The sequence below is a fragment of the Miniopterus schreibersii genome (assembly GCF_964146895.1).
Source record: "Miniopterus schreibersii genome assembly, chromosome: 11".
Classification (NCBI taxonomy): domain Eukaryota; kingdom Metazoa; phylum Chordata; class Mammalia; order Chiroptera; family Miniopteridae; genus Miniopterus; species Miniopterus schreibersii.
Genome location: NC_138111.1, coordinates 61,211,336 through 61,236,359, shown reverse-complemented (window position 1 = coordinate 61,236,359; position 25,024 = coordinate 61,211,336). Strand labels below are relative to the sequence as shown.

Genomic DNA, 25,024 nt, shown 5'->3' with positions numbered 1-25,024 from the left:
CTCCCAGATGTCTCCCTTGTGCTGTTTGTAGGCAGCGGTGATTCTCAAACCTGAATATGCAAGTGAGTCACCTGGAAATCCTGCTAAAATACAGATCCTGATTCAGTAAGTCTTGGTGGAGCCTAAGATCCTACACCTCTAAGATCCCAGGCAATGCTGGTACTCATGGTCCACAAACCACACTAAATAGCAATGGACTAGATCAGGGTTAGCAACTGTAGCCGATAGGCCACATCTGCCTGCTTTTGTGAATGAAGCATGGTTGGGATGCGGCCATGCCCATTTGTTTACTTGTCTATAGCTGCTTTGGCACTGGACCAGCAGAGTTAAATGACTGCTGTGAAGATCTACGGCCCAGAAAGTCTAAAATTTATTTACTGTCTGACCCTTTCCAAGAAAATGTGCCGGCCTACCTTAGTATTGAAACTCAGAAAAAAAATGATGGAATGGTGTTGTGTTGAGCTGAAGGAACTTGTATGAACTCGTAATTCATCACATTCCAATGAACAAGAGGCAAGTTCTTGTTTGACAACAAAAGTGACAAAAATGATAATTTTAATGGAGACTGAGAGAAGATCATAGTCACACATGAACTGAAGAGAAAACAATTGCCAAGTTCTATGTTGTAGTGGAGAGGCGTCTTCCATCAGGAGGGTTTTAGAAGGTCGCAAAGGAAAACTAGTAAAATCTTGGGTGCCGTCCGAAGCTGATCATAAGTTCAGTTCATACAGAAAGGTTTACCGAGCCGTGGTAGACCAGCTGCGAGTAACGTGCTTCGGTCTTCACAGCCTCGTCATGGTTGTTGCAGCCGCGAAGAGGTACAATCTTCAATGAGAAATTGAAGCAACAATTCAAACTTAATTTTTTGCATAACAGCATCCTTTCAATATTTCCACATGCAAAATACCATTTTATCTTCACATTAATCCTCCAATGTGTGTAACTAACCCAGTTGGATGCAAAGAAGCAGTAACATAAAGTCTTCCCTCAACAAGTTGACAATCAGTCACAGAAATAAACGTCACCATTGTGTAATAAATGCTAATAGAAGGGGCACAGGCGTGACTCAGAGAAGGACATGAGCTGGGGTGGGGGCTGACATCTCAGAATTAACCTTATAGGTCTCTAAATTGAGGGAGGGGGTTTTAAGGAACGTGAAGATTGTAACTGCAAAGATGATAACAGAACCAACATCTGAAAAGATCAATGATAGCATTTAACAGAGAATGTCCATATTGAAAATAAAAATAAAAAATTGCGGCTCAGGATTAATATAGAGTAGTTACTTACGGTAGAATTCATACTAAAGTCTTCTAACTCAAAACATTGTTCTTTCTACTACTGTATTAGCTTTTCAAGGATAATTTTTTCCAAAGGTGATGATACAAGGTGAGAGTATAAAGACGATAATGATGATAATGGTGACTAACACTGATAGTTTTATATGTGCCAAACCTTGTCTTTCAAAGGACTAGCACCAATAGATGGAGGTTACATATTAGAAGATTCCAACTCAATATAATGCAAATCTTTCAAATCCTTGGAGCTGTCCATCAGGAGAATGGACTGTACCATAAAAAATGAGCTCTCTCTTTCTCAAGGGAAGGGCCTGCACTGAAGCTGAATCCACAAGAGGTTTCACAACAGAGATGGCTTTGCGTGGGCTGAGAAGTCAGAACGAGTGACTTAGAGAACCCCCTGACCCTACAGCACCTCCAAAAAGGCCAGTGAATTTCCCAAGACCACACAGCTCTCGAGCGGTGCAGGCAAAGCTGGAAGCTGCACCTCCCAGCACTCGTTCCTCTACCTCCTACTCTGGTGGGACTGTGAATATTGGATGTAAGGGGTGGGATGACTGATGGAGAACTGAGCATTGTACTCCTGGAAACGGAATGGAGTCTGTTTAGGCAGATATATGTCAAGAGTCGTAATTCTCAGTGGAATCCTGTGAGGGATTTACTGAACCTAACAGAGCAATTGGGAGATTTCTTCATTCCTTTCGTTAATAAGATACCACTGTCCAATTACTTTTTTATGCCAACTGGAATTGTTCTTAAGTCTTATTTCAGGCACAACCCAAATAGTATACATTATACTTAGACCATATTTAATAGGCATTTCTTTTTCTAATTCAGATACCATTAAGTATAGCTTCTTACATCACAGTGACTTAGCTACGCAATATGCATGAGGAACTGAGAGAGTATGAGACAAGGTGCAGTGAAACCCCAGGGGACGGTGATCTTTTATTTCACAGCACAATGTAATATTTCATGATACCACGGATTCAGTCACATGTTTTTTTAATGGAATGACCTAGCAACCCGATCCTCTTTCCAATGTAATTCAAAAAGCACTTACTACAGATCTCCACGCGGAACCTAGTTCCCACCAGGCATGCGAGTTAAAGAAAAGCGTCCCATAATGAGCTTGGGGCTGCAGTCTCATGGGGCCTTGCAAACCCGCGACCGACTGCTAGAGAGAAAATGCAGCGCCTTCTCAAGGGCTGAAAAGAGAAGCCTAGACAGTAAGTGCCACAGGCAGGGATTCAATACAGGGTGGAATTTAATAACATTGATGTTTATATTTCAGCCACACTGTAGGTTGACTAGACTAGCCCCGTAATCATTTATTTATTCTCTCTTCACAGCAGGCCACAGGTGCATCAGTTGTCCCGCCATGTACTCGGCACACAGGAGCCACGTCCCGTTTGAGTGAGAGTGACTGTGGCACTTCATGCTCGGTCCTCGCTCCCTGTAATTCTCCTGTAATGCAAAACCTAATGATGTCTTTCTTTAGCCTGCGTAGTCTCCAGAGGTGGTGCATCTGGTTCAGTATCTAAAGGAAGGCGAACAGTGTGGTTTGGAGGTCAGCACAGCAGGTTAGAAAGCAATCGAAACAGCTGTGCAGCCAAAGAAAGTGCCCAAGATTCTTCTGAGACCGACTTTAGATTTTAGTGCCAAAAAAACATGAAATCAAAGGTACCGGGACTCCTCACCCCTATGCTAAATATAGATTTTCATAAATTAGTCAAACCCAGCTATAAGAGCTAGTTTATCCTGAAGTTAATCTCTGGTGAGGAATTGATGTTTAATTAATTTTAGTCAAGTTAAGAGGTGGCAGACACACTCCCTTTCTTTTTGTTTAATTGGAATCTAATTACAAAGAGGTCATTCATTCATTCACCTGCTCATTCAGCAAATATTTGTTTAACTATCTAAAGCCTTTTTTTTTTTTAAACTAAAGCAAAACTCACTGGAACGTTCCATGCTGCATTCATTTTCTTAATTTTAGGTACTTGCCTAACTCCCCAGTGATACCGCTCCTGCCTTGAGTGAGTATTTAAGGAAATTTATGTCAAAAATATTTGCCACCTGTAACCACTTTCTAATTAGCAAAAATACCAACTCTGTGCTTCTGGAATTCTAAATGACTTCGACATGATGAAACAGCATTAAGGATTCGGTTAAGTAATCTTTAGGCTGAGAATTTTCACCACCTCACGAATGGCCTTTGTCCCTAAGTTGGCCGTTAACCCTCCTCATGCCATTCTGCCGTTTTCCTGTTCCTCCGGGTCCGTGGTTCTCAGTCCCCCTGTACACTGGAATCGTCAGGAGGACGGAAAGCTGCCGATGCCTGCTAGTCATGAGGAGTTCTCAGCACCCCGCGTGTTTCAAATGTGCACCAGGACTGAGAGCCACCACCCTGGGTGATGAGAACACAAGCATCTGATTACGCCCTTGCTTTGCTAACAACCTTCTGGGGGTTCAACACCCCCATGACTGCGGGGAAACTCCAGAACCTCTAACGTGGTTGCGGGTGCGCTCAGAGATCTGGTCCCCGCTCCTGCCCGCGCCTCTGCCAGCCCTGCTCTCCCTGCCTCAGGCCTGTGAAGCGGCCACTCAGTTCTCATGCGGTCCTTGGGCTGGCTGTCCCCTTTCCTGGGTCACTCTTTCCCCACCCCTTCATCTGCCAGCTCCTACTGATCTTTAACTTGGGTTGAAGCGTCGCTCCGTTATGTAGGACATTTTTGACTCTACCTGTGTCTCTCAGCCTGAAGCATGTCTCCCTGCCACGCCGAACATCTCGCTTGCTCCTGGCATGGGAACTGTACGGCCACCGAGGGCAAGGCCTTTGTCTGCCTTCTTCACCGCTGTGCCTGCAGCACCCAGCGCAGAGTCTGGTGCGCACAGGAGCTCAGTAACTGTTTCTTATTGAATCAGCAGAGTCCAGTCAGGAGCAAGAAACCCTCAGGAATCTGACCAGGAAAAATTTCATATAAAAACTGCTTAACATTAGTGAAAAGTGGTTAACTACTAAATGGGCTAAAGAAGACTTACGGCAAATGCTGGGGGCAGTTATACCCCTGGTAAACGGGAGCACCCAGCAAAGGAGTTAAAAATTTGGAAGAGCACTAGCTCACCCCCGAGGCTCAGGCTGGACCCCACGGAGAGAGGACAACTGCAGCCCGCTGAATGGCAGGAAACGCCACGGGTGCTGGGGGCAGAGCTGATCCGCCGGAGGCCACGTGCGGGGCGTTGGTGAAGTTCACTGGGGTGCCCTGGGGTGAAGCCAGGCCATAGGAAGCTGCCCACTGGGGCCAATGGAGTGCAGCTGGTCTGCAGGAGGACTTCCACTGAGGTGCTGGAGAATCTCAATGGAGACGGAAGGCCACTGGGCTGCCCACTGCCCCCAGCAGCTGAGCAGCTGAAGAACAGAGCACGCAGGAAACCCTCTATGCGTGCAGTGGCTCTCTAGCCCCCCCTACTGACAAAACCTAACCTTGAACCAGCTCTCAAAGGTGAGATGTTTATAGCATCCAGCCCCCAAATCACAAAGCAAAGAGCAGTGGATTTGGAGCTGAGAGGAAATCATTTGATAAGTAGCACTGAGATTAGATAGATGATGATAGATAGATAGATAGATAGATAGATAGATAGATAGATAGATAGATGATAGATAGTTGATATATAGATGGATAGATAGATAGATAGATAGATAGATAGATAGATAGATGATATATGATAGATAGATGATAGATATAAATATAAAAATATGAGTATCTCCAGCAAAAACAGAGAAAATATAATCCCTTCACAAACGTAAGAGCCAACAGCATGTTCAAAAGAAAAGATGAAAGCTTGGTATTCACTTTCTCCTAATATGTTTTTTATATCTTTTTCCTTTTTCTGTTCACAGTTCAAAGCCTGTACCATATTGGTGACTGCCATTTCATCTATCCCTACTAGAGTTGTACCTCTTTCACCACGGATCTGAAAAGCCATGCAACTTGGACAAAGGCACACCTTGGATTAGAAATTTGGTGGTTTTGTTTATCTGCAAGGTGGTCATTAAATACCTTCAATTGTCCTTCTTAGGAAATTCTAGCAGCTATGTTGCAAGCAATGAGAAAATATAAATCATAGAAAATAAATTAATTAGGCTACTGCTTGTCATACTTTAATATCCTTTAAAATATCTGTGTGCCAAACAAAAACTTTGTTACAAAAATTAGAGCAGAGAATGGCAAGATTCTTTTGATCCTTGATCAGGGCTTCTAATTTCTATCGAATATTAACTGTGGCAAAGAATCATTAGTCTTCTGCTATATTTAAACTTCTGCTTTTTAAAATAAGCAAATAGTGAAAATAAAATGCATGTAGCAGAAAGATGGTCTTTGGCTGGTGTCGGGAACTGAAGAAGGAACCCTCCATTCTGGTCCATCCTTTCTAACAAGTACTTAACTCAGAATCAAGTAAATTTCTGAAAGCAATTAAATTTCCCTAAAAACACTCACTAACTTCTGGAGGTACAATTAATGACATGCCCTTTTTGGAAGCTTTCTAAAGAACAATGAAATAATATGAATAATTAGGAAATAATCTGATACATAGAAAAATGTTTATTCTAAAGATAATGGCCATGAAATATTTATAAGCTACTCCCATCACATAAAAAAAAAAAAAGACCAACAATAGGAGAACTGTGGTGCCGTCTCATGGTAGACATTCATGTAAAAGACTTGAAACAACACAAGGACATCATTATTTTATAATAATCTTGTGTTCAGTGAAAAAGGTGGAAACAAAATCATGCCCCATGTAGAATCACAACTAAAACAAGGGGGAAAGCCTGGAAGGCATTTTTTTCTAATATTTTCTACAGAATAATTCTGTAGAAAAAGAGATAATAGTGAAAAAGGAGATAAACTGAAATTTTGGTAGACTGCCAAGCTGCCCTCCAAAAATGGTGTTACACTGTACTTACTTTTCCACTAACAGTGCATTTCCCATCTTTTCCACATATTCTCTAATGTAGGTAGATAATGTTTATACGGGGGGAAATCGTTTTTAGATTTTGCTTTACAACTTTTAGAGTCCTGTCTTAGAGCCAGTACCAATTTTTGATAAACTGAATAAAGACATTATAATTGTCTACCTCTTGTATAGCTCCCATATATCCTGAGAGCAAAAGCTCATGTCCCGGGCATCAAGCTATGTTTAATTTATCCAATATCTATATTTAGTAGAGCAAATATATGTACAAATTGCTAAAGAGAAGCTGGGTGGGCACAAAAATGAATGAGAATTGAATTCTACGCTAAGTAGCTGACGGCCTCACACGCAGGCAGCGGGTGGCAGTCACTCCGGACGGACCCTAGACGTCTCTGCTGCGGGTGCAGAAACCGCAGCAACCTGGAGGACGCGGCTCTACCATCCCATCTTTGTTTCTGAAAATGACATTCCTCCTCCAGTGCCGCTTAAATTCGGGCACAGTTTCTACCGCCCGCCTTTCAAGGATGGGATTACATTTACTGAGCAGCCTTCAGGTTCCAGATGAGATACGGGATCCTAGGAATTTACACACTAGATAAAAAGATAAAATTAGCTTTAAAGGCAGTGTTCCTGATCTTAAGGGGCTTACACTTACACTCTAAGGAAAGAAACATCCAAACAAACTGAATCAAAATTCAGTTTGAGTAAAGACGCAGGAGTGGGATAGCTGAAAGACATGTTAAATGTATAACTTTTTCAGAAAGTTCCACCGTTTCCTCAGAGCCGTGGAGTGATATCTGACCTTGACTTCAACATTCCCTAATGACCGGTGACACTGAGCATCCTTTCGCGTGCTCGTTTCTCATCCTTACAGCTTCCTCTGTAAAGCATCTGTTCAGATCTTTCCATTTCGTTCATGGGTTGTTTGTTTTCCTATTATTGAGTGTTAAAGGTTGCTTATATGGTCTGGGTAAAAGTCCCCTCTCAGACATATGCTTTGCGGTTATTTTCTCATTTACGGCTTACGTTTTCATCCACTGACCTGCACGTGAGTACTCACAGCAGCTTTGTTTGTCATAACCAAAGACTAGAAACGATATAGACTTGTGTCTATTAACAGGTAAGTGGATAGACATTTTTCTATATCCATACAGTGGAATACAACACAGCAATAAAAAGAAATAAACTATTAGTATACATAACATTGATGAATCTCAAAATAATTATGCTGAGGGCAAGAAACCAAATTTTTACAAAAAATTATAAATTATGCTGTATATAAATAATACATAGTGAATGACTCTATTTAGATAAAACTCTTGATAATTCAAAGTAGTCTTTGGTGACAGAAATCATCCCTGTAGCTGCCTGGGGAAACCAGGGTGGGTGGGGGCAGGGAGGGAACTGGCAGGAAGGGTTATGAGAGGACATAAGAAAACCTTTTTTTTAATTAAAAGAAACGTTTTACTGAGAACTTTAAAAAAAAAATGTTTTTATTGATTTCAGAGAGAGGGAGGGAGGGGAAGAGAGAGATAGAAACATCAATGATGAGAGAGTCATTGACCGGCTGCCTCCTGCACGCCCCCCACTGGGGATCGAGCCCGCAACCCGGGCATGTGCCCTGACCAGGAATCAAACCCCGATCGCCTGGATCCTAGGTTGATGCTCAACCACTGAGCCACATCAGCCAGGCAAAAAAACTTCTGAGGAGAAAAGTAGGTTCAGTATTGTGACTGTGGTGATGGCTTCACATATTCATATGTCAAAACATATCAGATTGTACAATTTAAATATGTAGGTCAGTTATACCTCAATAACTGTTACCAATACAATTTGGGGAAAATGACAATATAGAGAATTACAGCTGTTACAGAAGCTCAGAGAAAGGGCTTTTAGTCTTGATTGATGGGTCAGGGGAGGCTTCCTGAGAGAGAGGCACCCAAGCTGAGCCCTAAAGAAAGGCGCAGAGTGGGAAGGACGCATGGGCCCTGCCCCCTTCCACCCTGAGCACCAGTAGACCTGCCGTCACCCGTAGCATCCTCTCCCCCGAGCCTGCCTCAGTCATCTCCTGTCTCACCTCAGGCATTTCCAGCAAGCACCCCAGTAGGGGATACTAATCCAACAGCACTGGGATGAGAAGTGAAATTCACCTGCCACCCTGCAAGGGGAATGATTCTGGTCAAGAAGCGGTTCAAGGATTTTAGAATATTCTGTTTTGGTCTGGTTCCCCTTGTCCCATCACGAAACCTGTGCTGGTTGAGGACAGGACCACAACAGCCCCTACGGGCTGCTCGTCACGGACAGCACTCTAGAGGTGGGGATCCCTAAAGGAGCCGGGGGGAATTCCCAGGCACCTCAATGATGGGGGCGCCCTCAGGAGAGAGCAGCTGGGAGCAGGGCAGGGTAGGAGGGCAGCCAAGCACAGACGTGGCCTTGGCCGAAGCTGTGTGTGTTTCAGTCTCACCCACGAGAGCTCCAAAAGGAAAACTGCACAGCAAGAGCCTCTTGCCTTTGGTCCTGGGTTAATCAGTCACTGGCTGCGGGCTGTGGGCTGTGGGCTGTGCAGTGTCTGCTGAGAGGGGCAGGGGTCTGGAAGGGCAGAAACTTTCCCACCAAAGTGGGAGAAGGGATAGGGGACCTGTGAGCTGTTAGCAGCCAACACGCATGGCGGCTGGGGATGGGGACCAGCTGGGAAAGGGGGTCTGGGCTGGACACCAAGCTCTTACCATAGTGACTCACCCTTTTCCCATCTCTTTTCCTGATCATTGCATTTAGAACAGGGATCCTCAACTTAAATGCACAGGAAGACGCATGCAAATAAATGAGATGGCTGTAGGTACAGAGGAATATTTCTCTACTTTAAGGAAAAAACCACAAGTGCAATAATAAGTAAGACTCGGGTGACCCTGGCATGAGGGAGAGAAGAGGGGAGGTGGAGACCGGCCAGCTGGATGGCAAACTCAGGGCGGCACTGAGCTGCTTCCAAAGCCCCCATGTTTTCACGCAGGAGCATGAGTTCAGCATTGGTAGAAACGCCAACAATCTTAATTTTAATGTAAGAGTCCCCCCAATTTCTGGTGGCCCCACTTACAAATTATAATACTCATTTAAAAAGGCATTGTTCACAGGTCGGTGTTGACCTGTGGGTAAGCGACATGCAATCTTAACTTTAGGAAAATAAGAAAAACATAGTTAACGCCTCACAAAGTCTTTCCCGCATGGTTAGTCCACAATAGTAAGTAGGCAGCAACAAGCAGGCATCCTTACTCCACTGTATTGCAGGAACCTAAAACTCTAAAGCAGTATGGAATATGCAACAGAGACAAAATACTAGCAAAACAAGACCCAAGCATACCAGAAACTCTGCTCACTAAGGGAGACCGAGAGCCTGCAGCCTATGTTTTGGGTGGATATGAGACCTCGAATCTGACTAAAGCCACAGGCCCTCCTCTCTGAAACACGTGCAGAATATGTGGACATGCACACATACAAATTTATAGGCAACTCCTGAGGGTTCTTGGAGCCTTAGGAGCCCAGGGGTGGACCCCCGTTCAGAGCTCCTGACATGAGACCAGGAGGAATAGATGGAAAAGACAAAGACCAGGATGTCTCACCCAGGGGAGAGGAACAGCAGTTTCTCCCTCTTCCTTTCACCAAGAAAGGTGTGGACAGCTGGCTTCTGAAAGCTTCCAGGAATGGGAGCCCTCTGAGGACGTCGCAAATGGGGAGGTACGGAGGAATGCGGGTGCTAAAGCAGTGGGGACCATGTACTCAGGGGAACTCTGGGGAGGGTGGCTGCAAAGGCCCAGCCTTCCAACCGTGCTTGGAAGCAAGGATGCTCTAGGCTGGCATTCTAGTAGTAAGCTGCTGATTTGATGCCTATTTTATTTCCAAAAGCTAAATAAGTCCATTCAAATAAGCTCTTTGTTGAGAGATCTTGTTAGGGGTGAGGGAAGGAGTCCAGGCCAGCCCCAGCCATGTCTGTGGTGTGACTCTGCTGCTACAACCAGAGGGCATCTGGGACACCCTGAAAGTCACTGTCAGTACAGAGCAAAGGGCGCCACTGAGCTGCCTCCAACACTGGGAGCCTGTGTTGTGGGGGCTGGAGGCGGAGCCACAGAGCAGGTGCAGACTCTGCCACTCACCGGTCAGGACCTGATTTTTCTGTGCTCAATTTTCTACTCTGTAAATCACAGCTACAGTAACCATAAACAGCATTTATGAACTGCAAGGAACAGAGCCCTGGGGGGGGGAAAGGAGGGGCCTGTCTTCCCTCCATGCCAAGGAATGTGCCAAGGCTTGGTTGGATCCACTGGGAAAGCCATGGTGTCACCTGGCCACTCCACGCACAGGCTGGGTGGCGAGGCTGCCAGTGATAATGTGGTGCAGATGACCTCACGCTGGTCCTTCCCTGTAAAATGTGGGAGGGAAAGCCCTCCTTTTTGTATTTTTAGAAGAGCAGAGAACGTTCATCACTATGTGGTGTGTCCTCATTGAGACCCAAGCATATAGATTTCCTTGGGGTCTTTAATTGTGGAAGCAATTTTACCCTGCGTCAACATCGGCCTCATTAACCCAGGTGGTGTTCAGTTGCACAGTTCTCTACTTAGCGTCGCCGTTTCCCTTTCCATTAAGCAGGAGTCGATGCCTTACTCCAAATCTCACCACTGTCTGCTCCAAAGACACACTTTTTACCAACCTGCATGGTATGTAGATGAGCTCCTGGAGACGAACTGAAATCCCTCAGGCGGTGGAATAATGTAGCTTAAAGAAGCCCACTTCCCACACATCTGCCTGTACCCGGAGGGCCAGAGCCATTAAGGAACACAATTCACACTGTTTCAATATTGCTGTGCTTCCACCTTGCGTCCCAGGGAATGCAGCTCCTGACAGACACCTGTAATTGATCACCATGCCTGGCCCAGCAGCTTCTATCGTTTTTATTTGTAACGAAACAGAACTCGATTCTCAGAAAACCTCCCCACCCACCCCCGCCCTGGGTCTCTTAAAGGGTATTTTATAAAATTAAAGCTTTTCTCCTGTAAAAAACTTTTCCTCCCAAAGTACAAGGGTCCGATTCAAGCCCAACTTGTAACTGACTAGAAGACATTGGTCTAATGGGTTCTGACTGCTTAATGAGGGAGCGAAGATAAACTCACATTTCTTGAGCACTTACTATGGACAAGCCCATTTGAGGAGCCTTAGATAAATGTGCTCTTGTGCATTTTCATTCTCATAACCAACCTCAGAGCAAAGTGATGATGCTAATCAGCATCCTGTGGCACAGTGGAAACTCAGAGAGGTCACCTATCCTTGTGTTGGTTAGAGGGGTAGACTTAAATCTTTGCCAGGGGTCCGAAGGCTGAGAGTTGGTTTCCTCAGGCTTAATGCGGGGAAACAGGACAAGCACGGTGCTAGGATTAGTGTCGCTAATGAACGCAGGAGCGCACTGTCAGGCACATGAAAGTAGATCCCTTCCCAGAGATTTCTCTTTCTGAAGCTCAGGGGCTATGTGCACGCAATGTATGTGAGTCTGAAACCTCTCACTGTGCACGAAATGTTCATACGTGACTGGCTGAAAACAAGACCTGGGCAGGTTCTTCTTGGGCCATTTTTCTTCTCTGCCTCCAATTCTGGGCACAGGTGCCTCTCCTTGCTCTTCTTCTGTATTCTCACCTGCCCTTTCCTTCCCCTCTTCTCTGTTCTACTTCCACTCTTTTCCCTACCAAACCCATCCTCTTTCTAGATTGTCAACCTAACGCCCCCAGTTGGGGACTCTTTGTCCCCAAAGCACCTGTGTGACCTCCAGAGCTCAGAGCCTGAAGGGCCTCCTCCATGGGTGCCATGAACCCATGAGGGGCATTTGGGCCATGTGGAAGGCCGAGCCCCAGCTACAGTTAGGCTTACTGTCAAAGCCCTTGGTAGCTTTTGTTTCTCTGAAACGACTTCATTGAATGTCTATAATAGTCCCTCTATAATATGGACCCCACCGATTTGTTTTTTGGTGTGTTTTTTCTGATTTGAAACGAAGGTGTCATATCTACACAATCCCTCCTAGTCCATTCAAAGACCATGGAGACGAGCAGTACTGACACCCTGTGAGCTGCAGATAATCACACATGTGACTTCTTCTGGTTCCACTCAATTACCGCAATCACCTCGTTTCTCTGAGTATCGACACGCAATTTTCCATGCCTGCTTTCTTTTCTTGGTCTTTGTCTATTTATTGGCTGGAAAATCAATGGATGCACTCTACTCTTGCACCTCATGAATCTGAGAAAATTGAGGAAACTAGGACTTCTGTGGCCCAATTCCCGTAACTGCTGAGAGGTCTTGTTGCAACTGGAGCGCATTGTTTACCATGGCCTTGCTTTCCATTTCATCTCAGACGGAACAGTAGTATCGGGGTGGGCCATGGGCGGAGTGCTTTCTGTGTGCCAGGCACTCTGCTAAGTCATCTTTCACAACAACCCTGAGAGGTCAGAATGTTATCTCTAGATGACGAAGTGGAGATTAAGCAGCCATGTCAAAACCAGACAGAAACTGAGAGGGAATAAAATATCTTATAAAGCACAGATACAGGAGGTATTACTGTGGAAAGATCATGGACCTCAGACCAAATAATCCTGAATTTAAATTCCAGGCACTCACCGACTGACACCCAGGGAAAGTTGCTTCACCTCCTGAATCCTCAGTTTTCTCAGCCCTAAAATGGGAACGATAAATCCTATTACAAAGGGACTGCCATACGAGTAGTTGTGGGAGTAGGTAAGTTAAATATATAGAATACAGTCTGGACTGTAATAAAACCTCTGCAAGCGTTTATTACCTTCCTTCCCTCACTACTGCCATGAGCACACATAAGGAATATGAGATGCTATATATAGTCAGACACTTTAGCTATGTTATCACACAACCCAGCCAGCTGGCCTTCCAGAGTAATGCTCACGGCTGGGTGCTGACCAAAATGTAAAACATGTATTTATTGCCCAGACACCCTTCAGGGCCATTCTAGTCTCTCGGAGCTCTACCTCAGTTCACAGCCCAGTGGCCCAAGTAATCATTAAACGCTAATAAGGCGTGTTTTGTCAGTCCTGCTGTCATGCATGAGCACTAAGTCTTTGCCCTACTAATCTTCTTGCAATATTTTTTCCAACTCATTACATATTTCTGCAGTGGATTTTTAACTTATTTCTACTGTGTTTTTTGTTTGAGTGAGAGTGAGTCGATTCCAAGAACCCACCTTCCCTGCAGTGACTTCGGTCATCTATATGAGCCAACCCCACATCACACACGTCCTACATTGCAGCAATACCAGGCTGCATCTGTATTCTCAGGCAAACTCACACCTTTGAAAATAATGGCTTAAAATAGGAATGCTGACACCACCTTAACTCAAACAGCACAATTGCAGGGCTGTAATTTTCTATGCTACTTAATCTCCTGATACAAAAACTGCGGTTGCTCAAGGGAATTCTTCATCCAGTCCAGAGGAAAAAAATATTCTCTCAAGGATGTAATAAGTTAACAAACCAAATTAGCATGTAGTCAGGTTTTGTGGCTCTTATCATCCACATTAACCTCGGGGCTCTCCAAGGCTAATATCTTTAGTTGTGCTGTTTTTTGCTTGCTGTCTCCAGACCACTAACCTTATTTTTCCATGGGGGAATTGAAAGCTCTTCTCTTTGCCAATCTCCCTCTGATTTCTGTTCTTTTTGGTGGAGCTAAGCCTTCGGTTTCCAAGGTCAAATGAACTAATACCCTCCCGAAAGGAGCTTACTTCTGACTGACACAATACGGGGCTACTCCTCTTAGCAGACCCTTGCAGGGGCATCATTAAAACACTTCTCCACCATTTGGAATGCAACTTTCCCCACCCACATTAGTGGATCTCAGAAGAGACACATGGAGCAGCAGCGCCACCTGCTGGTTTTCCCTGCATAATTTTTGCAGCAATATTGTCTTTGGGTCTCTGATTTTGCATTAGAGAATGAAGACTTCTGACTTTGGGACTGTTGCCTACACACGGGTGGAAAGCTGAGATATCTTTTGTACCCACTACCTAATGAGATGCTTTATCTGTGCCTTTGAGATGGAGGGGAAAGTGGGAAAGCCAAAATTGGAATTAGACAAAATGTTTCTTGTTGATTCTTGATGGCATCTTGTGCAGGCCCCTGTGGGCATTCCTGTTCAACCCGATGTGTCATGCTGGCTGGTCAGGGGCCTATCTGCATAGTTCATAGTTGACACCATGCCACGTGGTCAGCTCCTACCTCTGTATCAGAGTGAGAAAACAATGTTTCAATAAGCTATTTTCACGTGATGCAGAAAAGCCTGTCTTCCTTAAATTGCAGGAAAGCTGCCAAATAAATACAACACAAAATAAATACAGCACAAAAATGCCTCAAAATAGAAATGGCATGTGACACTATGGATGGCCTAACTGATCAATTAGACGAATTGGCTGATGCTTCTAAGGAAGCCAAGGTCATGAATCTAACACCAAGGACAAGTTTAGAAAAGCCTGTTCCATAGGGAGGGAGAGTTGACATTTATGGAAGCAAGGCCCCTTTGTGTGCATACGCTATGTCATTTAAATCGACCAACTACTTGATGAGGTAGGCATCGTGGCCTCCACTGACAGATGAGGAAACTGAGGTCTAGAGATTAAGCATTTCCCAAGGCAGCAAGCCAGAAAGTAATAATCTTGGAATCAGGACCACGTCTGCCAACTGAAATCCTGTGTTCTCAACACCGCAAACATGCCCTTTTGCCTCATTGGCTGTCTTGAAAACGTATCCTCCAGCCACAAGAAGAGCTATGTGAAGAGCATGTTTCAAAAGCCCTGTCCAGTTAGCAGAAGCAACTCCACCGGCCTGCTCCCAGGTGATAAATAGTATCACCTTCATCAGTGACCGAAAAAATCAATAAATATCAGCTACAGCAAAGGAAGTTATAATGTGCCTTCCCCAGAGGAGAAATTACAGTGCATTCCAAAACCCACAATGAGGCCGCTTTGCCCATCCCACCTCTCACTCAGTGGACCACATTATATGATTTTTATATCCAGAAAAATAAAGAAAAAGATGTTCCACCTTAAGGTTTTAAAGGGACTCGCCCCTCTAGAACTTATCCAGGCTTAACTCAGAGATATCACGGGTTCAGGTCCAGACCATCGCAAGAAAGTGAGTATCTCAATGAAGTGAACCATCATCTTCTTGCTGATGGAGGGTCTTGCCTTCGATTTGTATAAAATGCAATATCTGTGAGGTAGAATAAAGCAAAGCACAATAAAACAGAGTACCTGTAAGTCTTCTCGCAGTCCGTATATATGTATATATATGTATGTACACTTGCCCACTTGGAAATCAGAACTGTCCCCACTACTGTGTTCAAACAGCTCTTTCAAATTCACCAAAAACCTCCACCTGTCAAAGCCAATGGTCAGTTAGTCCTCTGTCCACAACAGCTAAGAGGAGAAAGGAAGGTCGCCGAGAACTAGGCCAGAATTAGGGGTGCCCCCCTCCCGCTGCATCCTGGGGCAGTGTAGTCTCTGTGACAGCAGCTGGGCTTCGGGATACCTCATTGCACCCCCTCTGTTACATTTTAGATATATTTTATAGCTCTTTGTATTACAAAAATCACACGTGTAAATGTTCAAACTGCATGCTGTAGAGGATGACAACAAACATAAAAATCACATAATCCCACAACTCGGAGACAACAATTGCCAGAATTGTTAACATTTTAGTACATTTCCTGTGTGTGTGTGTGTGTGTGTGTGTGTGTGTGTGTGTGTGTGTGTGTGTGACAGAGAGAGAGACAATGAGAGAGAACATTTTATATTTTTCTATTTGGGCTTTTCCTCATATTTGTATTCTGAGCATATACATATATACATATTGATATGATATTATCATTATTGTACATGTCAACGTGGAGAAAATGTTTTAATCTCAATAGCTAATACCCAATTCATGTCAAGGAAAGGAGACACTTGGGTGGAAAACTTTAAGTGGTTGAATAGGAATGAACTGCCCACCTCTCTCTACTCAAACTACAAACTAAGGGTGAGCTGGCACCGAGGCTTAAAGAAGGAAGGAAAGTGGTGAGACAGAAGGAAGAATCTGGAGTTTCTGAAGGCAACTCCGGAGGCAGGTGACACAGGGAAACAAGGACAGGGAGAAGCAGGGCCCAGGATGAGGGCAGAAAACTACGCCGTACACCAGCACTTTCCCTCAAAGTCCAGTGAACTCACTGGCACTTGCATGAATCTGGGGATGAAACTGGATAAGAGGGTGAGGTTCCCACGTGAAACAGGACACAGGCAGCGTGAAAAGGAGCCAGGACCCAAAGGACAGAGGCCAGAAACACAGATACTACTTGAGGTATAGCAGAAATTCAGAGGAGGGCTTAGGATTTCACAGTCTACGGCACTGGGAGATTCAAGGCAATTTAATTCAGATCTCAACAGTTGTAGGAATTCCAACTAACTAAGTTACTGAGATTATACAATTTTTTCAGATTTTTAAAATAAAAATTTAATATGTTTTTATTGATTTAAGAAAGAGAGGAAGAGAGAGATAGAAACATCAATGATAAGAGAGAATCATTGGTCGGCTGCCTCCTGCAAGATCCCCAGTGGGATCAAGCCCACAACCCAGGCATGTGCCCTGACCATGAATCGAACAGTGACCTCCTGGTTCATAGGTTGACGCTCAACCACTGAGCTACACCAGCCAGGCCAATTTTTGCAGATTTTACGTACAGTCATTCCCCCATGTTCAATGGTTGACTACCTGACTTCACGAGCCTTCCCAAGAGTTCCCAAGACCATCTCACCTTGCTCCTGCCTCCTGCGTGGAGGTCTGATGGCTCTGGTCCAGGACAGACCAGGTGGGCCCGGGAGAGACAGTGGTCGGGCTTGCACAAAGCAGCAGAGTGTGGACCACGGAGACTTGCTCACCGAAGGCCTCTGACAGCTCAGTGACCTTCAGCTGAGGTTGCTGACAGGGAAATCTCTCCAAAATGTGGACATACTTGCAGGCATAGATAGTAAATAGGTGAGTCATACGTGGAGAACTGGGATTCTAGGATATTTTAAATCTATCAAAATCTCAGGACAGATTCTTTTCCCAAGAGCTAAATAACATCCAGGTCTCTTTCCATCTATCCTATGTGGGTCTGTGTTTCTGTGTCAGACAAGTCATTAGTGAGTGGAGATTGACGTTAAGGGTCTAAGGGCATCTTGCAATATTTCAGGTGCGAGATAATAAGAGCTTGAGTTAGAATGTGCACCAGAAAAAAAGAGTTGTGCATAAAAGGTGTTATGAAGAAACTGGAACTTTGTGAGTGACCATTTGTAACACTACAGAGGACTGAGTAATGAACTATGACTTCCCAGCCTGGGAGCTGGGAATGATTAACAGAGGTAGAGGGCGGGATAAGCTCAGGCCCATGAAAGTGGCCAGCAGTCAGGTAGAAGTGTGGGACCGAAGTTGAGAAGGAACGTCAGGGCCAGAGCTATAGGTCTGGGAAGCTTCCATGTGGGTCAACTGAAGTCAAAGGGTGGGTGAGACCAAGGGAGACAGTGAAGCGAGTCTGCTCCGTAACACATTTAGCTTGCTTGAAGGATTCATTCCCTGCCTTCTTTTCACAAACAGTTGCTGGCAAAAGGCATGGAGGGGCTCAGGAGATTTTCATTTCACTTCATGTGAAAGCCGTCCAACTTCAGTCCATGGATTTCTAGAGCTCTTGATTAAGGGGTGCAGGCCACCTGATCAAGACTGCAGGAGGGCAAAGGAAGAGATCTTCCCAGTGAGAGCCCTGGGCATACTTTGGATCTTCTACCAAAAAAAAAAAAAAAGTAGTGCCCTTTAGCAGAACGTAAACGTGTCACTCGGTACTCTGGCTTCAGTCCCTCACCTAAAGGCAGAATTTAGAATTCAAAAGCTGGAAGAAACTGCCTTGTCCTTTCAGCAAACGGACCTTTCCAGAGCCCCAGAGTCACCTCTTTTTGACTGACAAAAAAAGGAATGTAAGTGAAAGGCACAGCAGAGGTGGCAATTAAGAAGGTCAAACGTTATTGGAGAAAAGCGTCAGAGCCCACTGAGTGTCATGAAGACCTCTGAGAGTGTAAATTCAGAATGCTTGCTTTTGGAGTTGGGGGGGTAACACACATCCAAAAACAGCAGCATGAGCAGCAGTGTTTGATCCCACCAGTGAGTCAACAGCCATGTGTATAAATGTTCTCACAATGAACCTGATGCACATATATAAGCATATATATATATATATATATATATATATAGAGAGAGAGAGAGAGAGAGAGAGAGAGAGAGAGAGAGAGCCCTGTAGCCCTGAATTATGTTCCCAGTCACAGTCATATTGCTCCAAATACGGACCTCTGGAATCAGAATCCCTCCAATGCTCATTTAAAATGTGAATTCTCGTAAGCCAGAAAGTTCTACTCAGTGTGTTTTCAACAAGCAAATTCATGAGATCCTTTTACACATTTAAGTCTCAGAAACGCTATATAAAGAACTCCTTGCCTTCCAGAGACTCTGAGCCCCAGATATTTGAAGAGAAATCCAGTTTCCCCTAGTCCTTTATATCGAGCTGGCATAATAAACATTAGCTACTGTATAAAGTGATGGGAACAGAGTAACTTAACAGGCTGTGTTTCTTAGTCTGAGTGAATATAATCTCAGGTCTAGAAAAATGTTGTAGCCCTTCAGTTTGTTTGGCTGACTCTATTATGAGATGGGCCCGGACAATGAAATCCTAGAAATAACCGATATGTCTATTAAATATATACATCCATCCACATATACTTGGAATAAAGACATCACATTTGGAAACTTCCCTAAGTGATTGTGCTAGTGGTGGTGGGGGTGTTCATTGCTATTTTTAATAAAGTACATTTATAATTTTGTTATACAAGCTACTGAAGAAGAAAATAATAATTTGGAGAAAGGGACATGGAAAATATAGAAGGCAGATAAATAGTTAAACTAAATATCCATCAAAATTAGACATTTTCAACCCCATATATAAAAAAAAACAAAAAACAATACAATACAGTCCTCTTATCATGGCCCCATGTACATGCACCAGGTAGATCTGCTGAGGAATCACTGTTTTATTTTTTCATTTCCAAACTTTCAAAGCTCAAGGCCCTTTAAATTTTTTTTTTTTACTTTCAAACAAGACTTTTTCCAAATAGGTAGCTTTTCACAAAACGGCTCTCCCTCCTACGTCTATGTCCCAGTGTCAGCAAGACAGAGCGCTGCTCCTTTCCGGAGCTGTCATTGTGTCCTGTAACAAAGCGCCCTTCCCTTCGGCTGAGATGAGCACTAGAAAGGCTTTCAGCTAACGCTCTAGGAGAACCTAGGCGTTTTTAACCTTTAAGCAGATTCCTTCCTCCTGACTGAAGCTCATCTTAAGGTTAAAGAACAGGAACTGTAATCCCAATTCTCCTTCACGGATTCTGGAAATGATAAAAATGTATCGCTGGGTTCTTGGGGTAATAATCCATGAGGTCTTAGGACATCGGTAGATACAGAGGCTTCTGGGAGCCAAGGAAACGCAGTGCACATGCAGCAAATAATCGGCCAGGTGGCAGCAGAAACCCTGGGGTCATCCATCAAAAGCTTGCTGGGACGATTGTATCCAGGATGCTCTAGAAAGTGATACTCTGGGCAGATGTAGCCAGATATGGACACTTGAGTCTCTTAACCTACTGACACACATGTGCACCAAGCTGTCATAGAGGCTGCACAGTCTTTGCTCTGCTTTCTCCTGAACCTGATGCTGTGGAAGTTCCTGGAATTCAAATGCTTTATCGAATCTCTAAGAGTGGCTCATGCTGATATTTTTGGATTTAATACTTAGTACCGAACAATATAGCAGGCACTGTGTTAAGCATTAGGAATTTAAATGAAAGAAGCATCATAATGTATCCTCAAGTAACTCGCAGGTGAGTGGGGAAACTAGAAATCCTCATGTCATCCTCCAGTGCTCAGCTCTGGCATCACCTCTCATGAGAAGTCTTCCTTTACCCTGTTATAGGATCTTCCAAAATCCCTGCCCCCTGGTGCCCATGCCTTACATAAGTCCCTCCCCTTGAGTGTGGGCAGGACACTTTAATGGACCATGAATATGATGGCAAGTCACTCTAGTGATTAGTAGATTAGATTAGATTAAATTATTTGACAAAAGTGAAGGGATTTTGCAAATATAATTACCGTTGACGATTAATCAAATAAAAGGAAGGTTATCTTGGGTAAGCCTCACTTAATCAGGCGCAAACCCTTATAAAGAGGGACTGGGCCCTTTCTGAAGGGACATTCTTCTGCTGGTCTTGGAGAAGTAGGCTGCCACTGCCACGTTGTGAGAGGACCACATGGCAAGGAACTATGAGTGTCCTCTAGGAGCTGAGAGCATCTGCTGGCTGACAAACAGCATGAAAACAGGCCCTAATCCAACAATCACAAGAAACTAAACTGCCACCAAGCACATGAACTTGAAAGAGGACCCTGAGCTGCAGGAAAGAACACAGCCCATCCAACATCTCAACTGCAGCCTTGGGAGACCTTGAGCAGAGGCTCTAGCTCAACAGTGTTGAGAGTTCTGACCCCCAAAAGCTATGAGATAATAAATGTGTGTTGTTTTAAGCCACTAAGTTTCTGGTAACTTGTTTCACAAAAATAGAAAACCAGTGCAGTTCCAGTCTAAAAGTATGCTCTGACCAAGAATGAAGGTGAAGGAAGGCATGGCCATGGGGCAGGAGAAGGCAGCAAGCATGGTAGAGAATATGGTCACCCGGTGACCTCAGTTCTGGACCTGCCTCCCCATTAATTCAATGAAATAGGGTTACCTCTCTGGTTCTCACCCAGTCTGCTCACACATAAAACAAAGTAGTGGAGCCGAAGGAACTTTGAGACCTTCCAGTCTCTAATATTCTTCCGGCCTATGAAACTGTCCTCCACTGCATGGGCCACTCACCTTCCATCCACATCGCACCAACTGATAGCTCTCCACTGGCTGCCCTGAGCCCCTGAGGAGCGGGTGCTCATGACGGACGAGCTTTGGGGAGAATAGAGGAAACCCTGTTGTTTTCCCTCCTCTTAGAAATGCCCTCAGTGGCATTAAGAGCAACACAGAGATACCTTCAAATGTGCAAAGTCTGGAAAGACTCCAATCATAAAGCTGCACTAGACAAGACCTCGGAAGAGTCTCTGATCTTTTAGAATCAGGAGTAACTGATCACAACTTTCTCGAAATTATCACTTTTATGTCTTAAATCATATAATAGCTACCATTTACTGAGCACCGGATATTAAAGCACTATCTCTGGTATTTTATATACATCACCTATCGGGGAGAACCAGTAACTTATTTTTAAAGGTCACGTAGTAACTGGGGGTGAGGATTCTAACCCAGGCCCACCTCAGGCTAAAGCTCGATCCTTGTGCTGGTGTCATACCTCTTACTTATACGCCCCCATCCACGCAGTCGATGTTTCATGAACGCTCCTTCATGTCACACCGAAGAGCAACCAGGCATCTTGGTTTGCCCAGGACTGAGAGGTTTCCCAGAATGCTAGACTTTCGGTGCTAAATCTGAAAAAGTCCCAGGCCATCTGGGACGAGTCCGTCACTGGAGCACCTGTGCACAGTGCAGGAGATGCAGAACCAGAGACTGGGGGACACGTGGAGATGTACAGTGAAATCCAGATGCAAGGCTTTCTCAGAGTCAAAAGCTTCATTTCACTTCTTAGGCACCATCCCTAAGTATGGTCTGTCCATGAAATCTCCTAAAAGAACCATGTTTGATGCTCTAACTTACAGATCTACTTGTCTGCTGGGAAGGCTCCCAAAACCTGGATACCAGGTTTCCTCAGTCATCTACAGGCCACAGTCATTCAGGCTGATATTCGGCCTGAGACACAGGAGGGTTTGCAGCTTAACTATTCTCTTTTTAGCCACGGTTGCTCTCTGATCCACCTAATTCCTAAATCCCTTGAGAACAACTTAAGACTTTACGCACAGTTGTTATTCTGGTATCGGACTCTGATCCCAACCTCATTAAATCTCGTACTGACCTAAGAGCAACATCCGATATGGGGCTCTTGCGCTTCTCTTGAAAACGTCATCACTGCGTGCCGAGGATGTAAAATAGGCAGGTAAGGCTATTGACTGAGGAAATATTCAGCCTAAAACTTATATTCTTAGTCATGTAAAACCCGATTCCGAACTCTCTGCTTTTAACTTGGAATTGAACATAGGGGTCTAGCACTCAGACGAGCTGGGCTTGCAGCCTTTGACCAGGGCAAACTCTAGGGCTCCCAGTGATCTGGTCCCATTTCTGGTTTCAGGAGCAGCCTTTCCAAGCAGCTGAACCTCTTGACCACCTTTTATCAGAAGGAAGAGATAAATGTTCCCAGTGCCAAAACCAAGATTCCCCTTTTGGCCTGGATATTTGAGTATTTAAAGGAATGGTGCCCAAGAGTTCGCTTTGCTGGACAACCCCGCCTTGGAGCTGAGGGTCCAGTGGAGTGGTTCCGTCCTGAGGTCCAGCTCGTTCAGAATGAATGAGATACAACAGCCACAAGGAGCATCGGCATGCACTTCGGGTGGTGGGTGCCTTCGGCATGCACTTCAGGTGGTGGGTGCCTCCGGCCTAACCCACCTACGCCAAGGCAGTCGCTTCCTGGTTTTAGGGTCTCTAAGAAATAACACCCCTTTTTGTCATTCAAGCACGGGATAAATGAAAAAAATGAAACAAAGGAATGGCAGGCTGAGGCTCAAAGCAACACCTTTATTATGGATACAAGTAAAACTGGAGAACATAACCCCATGAGACAGCACAGACGGTGGAGACTGAAACACAGAGGACGCGGACTTGCACACCCCTCCCCACAGAACTGAAGACTTTGCCCTGGAGGACAGCGGAGAACATTGCTGGCAGCCAGCTTGCGGGGGGAGGGAGGGGGGTGGGCAGTGGGGAGAGCTGGGCTGCTTGCACCCTGTGTGTTCCTCCCAAATTTACCAGTCGCACAAACACTCCCCTTCCACATCTTCATGAACAAAGGGACTGAGTGGAAAGAGTTAGACTGACTGGCTTCTCTCCCCTTGAAGACACCATCACGCACGGTCCCTAAGTGCAGCCCAGGCAGGAAGTGCCCCTGCTCCCCCGAGGCAACAACACTGCTCAGATTTTCAGTGCGCACCAGAAAGGAAAAATAAAACATAATCGAGCTAAACTGGGTGGTGGAAACTGCAAGTGCTCTAGGGATGAAAAAGGGGCAAATGGGAGTAACTCAGGGTAGGCTTCTCACGGCAGGGTGGGGGGAGCGCAGGAAGGAGGAGAGAGGGAGCCAGTTGGATAGCAAAACAGACGAAGGGGCGAGACTCTTGATAAAGACATAAGCCCACTGGAATAGAGACAGCCGCTGTGAGGCAGAGGCCCGGCTCAGACGGTGGGAGCCAGGCGGTGAGTAAGGCTGCGGCCAAGCCCAGCAGCCGAAGCTTCGCTCTAGAAGTGAAGGGAAGGCCTTGGAGTCTCCAGAGCCGGGAGAAATACGCTTAAACTGGTGAGAATGCATTTGGAAACCAAAATCCCAACCACTCCTTAAACATTTGTTTAAAAGCATAATCATGCAGAGAGTTTTCATAGCTACACAAATCAAAACTGCGACTCTGCTATCCGTAGAGAGCAAAAGAAATTGTTAGGAAAACCATTTGCTACCTTTCTGTGTTCCAAGGAAACTGAAATGTCTGACAGGGAAAAAGGCCTCCAGACTTCAGGGGCTGCAGCGCATGCAGAGCCGCTGCGGGCCTGGCCTGTGCTCCTGGAGAAGGCCCCGCTGGCAGGCGTCAAAGTGGCTGTGAGGCAGAGGCGCTGTCTGCTCAGACGATCAAGTCGCTCCTGCGTACAGGGCTCTCGATCCCTCAGGAGAGCTTGAACGCTGGCTAAATTCTCCCAGGCACAGCTCACAGGGCCAACATTTCAGAGCAAATCCTGAGGCACACAGCAATTCAAACATGCTCCTTCAGCCGGTCCTATGGGGCCTCTTTCAAACTGGAGCGTTTCCACCCTCTCCCTCTAGCTGGGGCAACGCCGTGAGAGAAATCAGTGCTCAGAAGCCTTGACAGGCCTGTCATCCTGCAGCCTGTTCCCGCCTCCGATGCCCTCGCTCAGGGGTGCAGAATGTCCCCACCTTTCCACTTCTGCCTTCATAACCCACCTCGGAGGCTGCAGCTGCCCTCTAGCTCACAGGGTGATCAAGGTCACTGCATTTGATATTCGAGCTCTCCGTGCGTGCTAAGGGCTCCCCCCACCCGTGAAAGAATCTGAGCCCCTGGGAAACCAGGTAGAGGAAGGTTTCTCTAAAGAGCTTCTCAGAACCTCAGACCTCACCCCAAGGACAATAAGCTCCAGACTCTGCCTCCAGCCTCCATCACACCCTGGCTGCCCCTGTCCCTTCCAGGCCCGTGAGCAGTGTCACCCAGAGGCTGTGCTCCGCTCTTCCACCCAGGGCAGGAGCGCCTGCCTCCAGTACAGAAAGTGTATCCCACCAGGGCTGCGGGATGGCCCTGGCCCCTCGGCTTTGATCTTCTCCTCAGTCTGTGTGAACCCCTGAGGATACCTCTGCCCTGCAGGCCTGAATGGCTGTGCTGAGCATGAGTCCCAGCCTTGTCTGTTAGAAGCGAGAGCTCTGGGTTACTGCAACCCTAGGGGCAGGC

At 45.5% G+C, this 25,024-nt stretch overlaps 1 long non-coding RNA gene across 1 annotated transcript in view; it reads right to left on the bottom strand.

The window, feature by feature from the left end:
• Positions 1-527: 527 nt before the first annotated feature.
• The window catches only part of LOC308564222, a 128,193-nt gene continuing 103,696 nt past the window's right edge, over positions 528-25,024 (bottom strand). The window contains exon 3 of the long non-coding RNA XR_013999908.1: positions 528-825. This is a non-coding gene — a long non-coding RNA (uncharacterized lncRNA). The remainder of the gene's footprint in view (positions 826-25,024) is intronic.